This window comes from Salvelinus sp. IW2-2015, linkage group LG13, assembly GCF_002910315.2.
Source record: "Salvelinus sp. IW2-2015 linkage group LG13, ASM291031v2, whole genome shotgun sequence".
Classification (NCBI taxonomy): Eukaryota; Metazoa; Chordata; class Actinopteri; order Salmoniformes; family Salmonidae; genus Salvelinus; species Salvelinus sp. IW2-2015.
In genome coordinates this window covers 35,175,255-35,183,324 of record NC_036853.1, presented here as the reverse complement: position 1 = coordinate 35,183,324, position 8,070 = coordinate 35,175,255, and the positions used below count along the sequence as shown (strand labels likewise).

The 8,070-nt window shown below is 41.3% G+C and overlaps 1 pseudogene; it reads left to right on the top strand.

Moving 5' to 3' along the window:
• The first annotated feature begins 409 nt into the window (after positions 1–409).
• Positions 410–7,787, top strand: LOC111971380 (leucine-rich repeat-containing protein 19-like; annotated as a pseudogene).
• The last annotated feature ends 283 nt before the right edge of the window (positions 7,788–8,070 follow it).

Below are 8,070 nucleotides of genomic sequence, written 5' to 3'. Positions count from 1 at the left end.
CTTTTTTTTACCAGAAAGTTTAGATTTGAACGTTTCTTGAAGTATGCAGAATTACTAGTTATTTTTTATGGCCCTCTCGTGATAAATCATTTATTTTGGGGTTACATAGATCACATTTTTGTTTACATTTAGTTACATTTAACTGGTTTTAAAAATGTACAGGTATTGTCTGTGCTATATCATACCCTGACTGCGGATAGACCGTGTTTTGATAAGTAGGCCTATGTAATGTGTAAATATGAATTTGTATTGATGTGTAAATAACATGGGTTCTCAGCTGTGAACTCAGATAACTGGAAAGTGTTATCCGTAGTACAGACTGCTATTGTGTGTAAACATTAGGACATGCGGGACAAAGCATGTCATTTCAAAGCAACCACCTTCGTTCTTTACTGCATGGCAATATTGACTGAGGCCAGGTCTAGTGAAAGTAGGGGGCGAGCACACCTATGTAGTTACAAAGTTACTCATTAACTTGTCCTTCACAACACGATTGAGGCGAACGCACCCCTTTCGGCCTCCATTTTATAGCAAAGGTGAAAAGAAACGTTCAGTGACAATGCTGCTTCAATGTGAGCTATAAGGAAGAGGGTCATATCCGGACCTGAGTTTCAGGTACATATAGACCAGGCTGACCAGGTAGGACACTTCTAACGAGTGGACTTTCTCAACCCTTTTACCTTTTGGGCTGTGTTACCTTGTTTACATTTGTCAACACTGAGATCATATGACTTCCCTGGATCACCTGTTGATATTTAAGTGCATACACTAAGTACAGTATCTTGGTATATATTACCATGACAACTTACTAGTATAATAACCAAATGGAAAGAACCTTTTGAACAATCTCAACTAGTATACTGTATATCACTAATTATATTTTGATGGATATGGCGATATGTAATAAAATGAAAGTAGATTAATGAGAGAGAAATAAATACATAGATGCATGGGTCCATTTCTGAGTAAGATATCATATTGCAAGCCAATGCTGCTCTACCAGTCAGTCATGCCCACACAAAATAAGGCTAAACCTTTGACAGCCGCTGACTTTTCAGCCTACAGTTGATAATAATGTAAACCATTGTTCATTCAGGCAGGATGTTGTGGTGAAGTGCAGTTACATTACAAAGGAGAAGTAGGGCGCTAAAGGTAAGAGGCAGTGTTGTAGTACTCGATCCCGGCCTCGAGACTACATATTGAGCGTCTCGGTCTTGTCTCGTTGTACTCGGTCTTGACTCGGTCTCGGACAGTGAGGATTCGTAATTTCTTCCCGAGACCAGCGGAGTAAAAAAACTCCCAATTATCATCTTCCATTCATTCAGCGCATAAAAGCGCTTCGCCAGGCCAAATATGAAACATTAATATCTTAACAGCCTTTATATCTATTATAGACATGTTTGCACAGTGCCAAACATATTCGCCTTCAGTGTGTGACAGGTTCGTGATTCTGAAAGGACAGCAACCGATGTATTCACATGCGCGCCACACACATAGCCTAGTTTCAGCGGAATATCATGTGCAGGCAGCATGAGTAAAAAAAAAGCTATCAACTGTTTTTTAGCGTGGAGCAGCTCACAGAAGACTGACATCGGTAGCCGGTAGAGTAGGAAAGACGTTTCCACGTATGATATCTCCCAGCAAATAGGCAACAATGGGTATGCAAACCAGGTATTGAAAAAGTTTAGTCCGAAGTGTTGGTTAGTTGGCTATTTGTGATGTGCAATTGTCATTATGTGCTGTTTGCATCAGGGGTATAGACATGGATGGGCCCGGGTGGACAGAGGCCCACCCACTGGGGAGCCAGGCCCTTACAGGCCCACCCAATCAGATTAATGTGGTTGAAGCATTGTTGTGGATTTAAGACCATCAAATGTGTATTTTTTCAATATAAAAAAAATGGGAGGAAAAACGGACAAATCCATAGAAAAACTCACAAAAAATACAGGATTTTTCATTGGGAACTTTTTAGCTAAATTAGAGTATACCCGCTTCTCCAGGCACCACTACACCTCTGCATAGGGCCAATGGAAAGACAGCAGTCACACACAGCATGATGGTAAAGGAGCAGCAGTCCATAAACTCTGACATAATAAACCAGTAGGACCCAATCATAAGTAAACAAAAACCATGAAGCATGGTCGAAATATACAACTATTAACGTTACTTCCCATTGCAAAAAAAAACATTTCATGTTTAGCACACAAAGTAATCCATGACCTAAAGTTTAAAGTGGAACTGACAGCGTTTTAACAGATATGAAACAGACTATCCTAATATCAGTAAAAAATATCAAATTCCCAGTTTATGCTTCAAAACCAACTTTATAAGAGGTTTTAAAAATAGTTTTTTTAACTATTTTTTTTTTTTTTTTTTACATTCCATGAAGTACACTAAGGCATTGTTGGCAGAATAGATGCATGCAGTTCAATGCATGATTATTATAATTCACTAATACATTTCTTGGTAGTCAAAAATATGTTGCCGTTAGGTTGTAAATGACAGCTGGCCTGGTACATTGTTTGCTGCCTCCATTCGGGATGCACTGTTTCAGTTTCAATAACTGAATATTCTGGGGGGAAAATGACAAAATGTAACTAACGCTGGGAATGTCAATACAATCAAAATAGCAAGGGCAATGATAACAAGTCAGTCATAATTTGGCTAATAGGCTAGCGTATCTATGTATGTAGCAAGCTAAAAACACGAAGCCTAATGTTAGTTAGACCGTGGGAAAACTACTGCTAGCTATTGCACAGTGACCTGTTGACTTTCAAGAAGGCAGATGTTTCCATAAGTTTTAGTAAAAACGGTCCCACTCATTAAGTCAAAATGTGATTGGTTGTTTCCAATGGCACTACAAAATGTTGCCCTAATACAGTTGAATAGCAGATGCCTTTATCTAGCTTCTGATGGCCTAGCAAATGGCTGACTTAGCTAGCAAGATTTATCACCCCAGAGACCAGCAAAGAAAAATCCTGATTGGATCTTTTTTTTCTCTTCAGCGTTAACCCTTTCCTTTCCAACAAAAACTGAAGCGATTAAATTAGAACATCATTGAAAATAGTAATATAGTTATCATTATAGTTATATTATTATAATCATTCTTTTATAAATCCTTAGCCCTTCTCTGAAGGCGTAGAAGGCCCATTGTTCCCCACTGTGTTTGGGTTAGCAATCATTTGTAGAGTGGCTCTATTTTCCCTCAGCATGCATTTTTTCACTATTCTGAATGTCAAAAAAATCCATATGTTGATCTGAAATATGAGCACAGAAGAACTGGACATTTTGAACTCTTATTATGGTGGTGATTTGACAAAATTACAATCATGGTCTTGAATTGGACTTTCATTTTTCTGGTCTCGGTCTTGACTCGGTCTCAGACCCCTTGTCCCCCTCTGGTCTTGATCTTGAATCAGTCTCGCTTTAGGTGGTCTTGAACACAACACTGGTAAGAGGTATTAGTCCGTCAAATATATTACTCTGCTATCTGACTATCCTCTAAAGCTAAATATATCAGTTTCATGGTGTTTTTGTTTGCAGTAGTTGCTTGGCTCTATTGATGACATTGCAGAATGTGTACGCCTTTAAGCAAATGTTAGAAACGATTGTACCCATTGACACTTTCTTTGTTTAGAACAAACAGTATAATTAACATAGTTGCAGTCGTAGATGTGAAACTCATTCAAAGTAAAGAATAACTATTTTTAAGAATAGCCTGCGTAGCAGGCTCCCTGTACCCATTGCATGCCTACAACATCTTCCTCATAAATAACCTCCCTCTCTCTTTGCCAGCTGTTTTTCCAATCACTGTATGATCAAACCATGTCCTTCATTCTTGACAAACAATAGCATCGCTCAGTTCCCACGCAAAACAAATATATATCTGGCACCATGAATGAGGAGGTGGAGGAAGGTGGAAGGATGACTTGCTCAGCGGCACCACAGAGTAGCCATACGTTTCACCAGGAGATCAGATGCAGGATGGCTTTGTGTGTGACTTCTGTACCCAGAGAGGAGAGAGAGGAGGACAGGAGTCACTAGAGCGCGATGAGACAAGGATATCCCTGCCGGCCAAACCCTCTTTAACGACGCTGGGCCAATTGTGCGTCGCCCCATGAACCTCCCGGTCGCGGCCGGCTGCGACAGAGCCTGGGCTCGAACCCAGAATCTCTGGTGGGACAGCTAGCACTGCGATGCAGCGCCTTAGACCACTGTGCCACCCGGGAGGCCCTCAAAGCCTACTCTTAAACATACACTGCACACTTATGCAGTCACAAACGCTAATGCAGATGCAGACACACAGACAAGCATGCACACACGCTAGATGTACGCACACACACATACACACACCCTACTATTACACACACAGCCCCTTGTGGGCTCCGAGGCTTTCCATAGCTCCCAGGCCTGGCGTGTTGTTTTTGTGCCTTGGCTGTGTGAGGACAGGAAGAGATAAAGAGAGCCCCACTCGGGTGTTTACAGCCAACAATGCTGAGCTGAATAGCAGGAGAAGGAGAGGGGAAGAGGCCTAATGGCAGACCGACCAGCCAGCCTGGCCCCTCTGTGAAAAATCACCATGGTGCCAAGACGACTCTGAAAACAGAAAAGGCAGGGTGAAAAAATAGAGAGAGAGACACAAATGGTTCTAAGAACTACATAAGAACACTCTGCAGAACAAAAGCTATTGCTATTGTGTGTGAAAAGCTCTTCATTCTATACCTAAACGCTTTAAATCAACTTTTTAGTGCATAGAAAGTGTGTACACACATCTTCATAGAAGATGTACAACACTAAACTGGTGGGAAAAACAAAAACTGGTATGGACGGACTGTTGTCTTTGTGAGAACATGCCAATAGATATCTTCAGAGTGCAATAAGTCATTTATGACAGCATGAATCAACATCGCATGCAAACAAATGTACATTTAACATATTCACTTACAGAAGAGCACAGAGGTCACTGGTTGCAGCTTTGACTGAACATGTCAAAAACGGTTTATGTTTTTCAACCCAATTCTGGTGTTATTTAGGGCCAGTAGTTTTTCCTGGTCAGGTATATTTCAGTTAGGTCATAAGTCAGGTTATAATGGCTACACAAATGCAGTCCAATTCTAGTTATGACTTACTTTTCAGTCTGATTAATATGTATTGTGTTTCTCCATTTGTCATTTCTACAGGAAGTAGGGGAACCATGGGGTCCTGGGGCCCCGGTCTGTGTGTGGTTTTGTGTTTCTGGGGAACAGTTAGTTGGAACACACTTCACGGTCACATTGTTGGCCCGTGTACTGTCAATACTGGCACGGTAAGAAAGACACACACAGCTTTGTCCTTCTCCCCATGTTCTTCCCTTTGTTCAGTTCTGAGCAGTCACACGAGGATGACACGACGGAGAATTTCCTGTTTGTGCTACACTTTTCCTGTTGTTGATCATACAGTAAACTAGTGTTACCTCTGGGAGTTAAGTCTACTTCGTTATAGGATATCAACATTAGAATTATATGTCAAGATTGTGCTTCTTTAATATAGACCACATGGACAATTCAATAAATCAGATTTATTTTATGTGAATAAAGGCTTGCTAAAGTGCAAAAATACTTCATTTTGACATGTCCCTCCGTCAACCCTGTGTCACCTCTATGAAGATTTGAACCCCCTTAATCCTAACATTTCTCCACATTTCACTGTCATTGTACAGCCTTAGTTATTTTGTTGTTTTGACAAAGTCATGTCTGAAGATGATTTATTTAATGTGATTAGTGATTCATTTTATGGTCAACCCTGTTATGTGCACTGAACTCTTGTTTTAATATGGAGAAACTATTCCTTTTTAAAATATTTATTTCTAAAGAAACATTGAACATATAATAGTCAAATCATAGAGTAAAAGCAAATGAGCTGGTTCTACTCTTTTTGGCCATTTTCTGGTGTTTTGTGGTGGAAAACGGAGCAGATCAAGCATAACACGTCAACCCTGGTACCCATAGGTTGGCTTGACCAATCTTGTCCATCTCTTCCACAAGGCATCATTTAACTGCAGTTGGAGGAAACTGGCCCATATTCCAACAGAGATATGGAACCAAGTGCAACTGCACTGGACCTCTCTCATATAAAAAAGAAAAATTGCACACCTTTTTTTATTCCCTGTTGACACACAGAAGCTTCCATTCCCCTCTAACAAAGGGATTTATGGCTGATTTAAGAAGAAACCGTCAACCCTGTTACGGTGAACCCTGTTTATTTGGCTCTTTTTTAATTTGATCTTTATTTAACTAGACAATTCAGTTAAGAACAAATTCTTTTGACGATGACGTCCTACAAAGGCACTTAATAGACACTTACTAGAGTCTTTTTTTAAATCACCTCTTGAGATGGGAAAACTGGTTTTATGACATTGAACATGTGCTCTTTATGACAGAATGGTTATTAATTAGGTGAAATCAAACTTTTTTTTTTTTAACAAGTTACACTTCTGAAAAGGTACTGAATTGGTGGAATGACCTTCCTCGTGAATTTTAACATCACCATTTTAATAATTCCCTTTCAATTCACCCATACAATGGTTTTAGGGAGAAAATCCTCAAGTTGATTTATTCTTTTCAAAACTCTTCTTGATTCTTGCAAAATGGCAACCACAAAATTGGAAGGGTTGGCTTGACCAATCTTGTCCATCTCTTCCACAAGCATCATTTAACTGCAGTTGGAGGAAACTGGCCCATATTCCAACAGAGATATGGAACAATGCAACCGCACTGGACCTCTCTCATAACCACCTGAACCTTACTAACCCTCAACACCTCAGACAACTACAGAGGTTGGATCAGCTGGTTCACCTAAATCTCTCAGGAAACTACCTCCCTCTGCTGGAGAAAGGCCACTTCTGCAGCCTGCCCTTCCTGCAGATACTAGACCTCAGTGGTTGCCAACTGACCTCCATGGAGGCTGGAGCTCTGCAGGGTTTACCCAGGTTAGGGAAGCTGTTCTGGGGCACAACATACTGCAAGCCACCCTGTCTGTTTCTGCTCAAACTATATCCTTCCTGGATCTCAATGGAACCAAGAACTTGACCATGGCTCTGATGATTCGTCGACAGGAATCAGAAGACCATTCCATAGGAAACTGTTAACAGAGGTCACTGAACATCCCAGCCCAACTCCAACTAACTCAATAACTACAACTAATGGTATGGATCTCAGTTTTAACTTACTCTGCTTCATTACATCAATTAATTCTATGTACTTAGTATCAATTATCTGTTGTCACGCTTACTCACGTGTTTCTTTGCTGTTTTGGCAGTGAACATAATAATAATGATTTGAGTAGTAAAACTATTCCCCTCTCCCAACAGGCAGTGAGGATGGTGGTCAGAGCCATTTCTCCAAAAGCTGGCAGTACCTGGTAGCAGTACTGGTGACGGCCATCTTCCTCTCCCTCCTCATCGCTGTCCTGGCCAAATGCCAGCTGGTCCGTCGCTACCTGGCCAGTTACCGTCACACCCGGCTGATCGAGGGGGACACAGCCAGCCAGTGTGACGCCAACAGCCTGGAGGTAGGCTTCTCCATGCACAACCATGGGGACAGGCACGGAGCCCCACCCTGCTGCTGCCCCCAGGGAGAGATGGACATGAGGATGAGGAGGATGATGATAATGATGGCTTCATAGAGGATAACTACATACAAGCCAGCGAGAGGAGAGGGCTAAGAGGGCACTGGAACTACAGGAGGAGGAGGAGGAGGATGACATGGTATTTTCCATTGGCTAGAAGAGGTGGAATGGGAGGGGAGAAAGAGGGGGAGAGAAAGACAGACGACAGACAGACATACATACAGAGAGGAGAGAGGTCAATGTATCCAATTTGGACACTGATTAGGGCCAATGCCGATATTAAATATATGCATGTCTATCTCCATCATATTGGGAGGGAAAACAACAGTCACAGATGAATACAAAACTGACAATAGCAATCTCTCTCAGAGCAGAGCCAACTCAATGTAGCTTTGCAATAGGGTACCTGTGTGATGTGTTTCATTGGATTTCCAAGTAGGGTTGACTTTGTACGGACTTGAAATA